Source organism: Benincasa hispida, chromosome 12 (assembly GCF_009727055.1).
Source record: "Benincasa hispida cultivar B227 chromosome 12, ASM972705v1, whole genome shotgun sequence".
NCBI classification, from domain to species: domain Eukaryota; kingdom Viridiplantae; phylum Streptophyta; class Magnoliopsida; order Cucurbitales; family Cucurbitaceae; genus Benincasa; species Benincasa hispida.
Window position 1 is genome coordinate 17,158,662 of NC_052360.1, and position 519 is coordinate 17,159,180.

Sequence of the window (519 nt, forward strand, 5' to 3'; positions counted from 1 at the left end):
ACAAATAAAAAACACCATAAACTGCTTTTAAAATTTACACTGATTTTAGCTATCCATCACAAATTTCCCATTAATTTAGTATTCATTGGAGATGCTTCAGCAATAGGGCCCAAGCCCAATCCCCCATAAATTCAATGGGCCCAATTCCGGTTAGGAAAAGAGATAATAATAATAATTAAAAAAATGTAAAAAACTTGGGGAAGCCACTCTTTATCAGAGCCAGGTTTCGATCCTGGGACCTGTGGGTTATGGGCCCACCACGCTTCCGCTGCGCCACTCTGATTTGTTGACGTTTTATAGCTAACATTATATATACATTGTAAATTTGAGACACAATGTTCTTAAATATAATATCTTAAGTTTTAAATTTATCCTTAATATGTTTTAAAAAATTCAATCTCTAGTTAAAAAAATTAAATTCACTCATAATTTGATCAATTTTAAAGCAATCAATAGTAGGTTAGATGAGAAGGTTTTATTTTATTTTTCATTATATACAAATTTTGACATAGTTTTTAT

At 30.4% G+C, this 519-nt stretch overlaps 1 non-coding gene across 1 annotated transcript; it reads right to left on the reverse strand.

Moving 5' to 3' along the window:
- Positions 1 to 211: 211 nt before the first annotated feature.
- Positions 212 to 283, reverse strand: TRNAM-CAU. Its single transcript has one exon. It is a non-coding gene; the product is annotated as a tRNA-Met (tRNA).
- Positions 284 to 519: the final 236 nt, after the last annotated feature.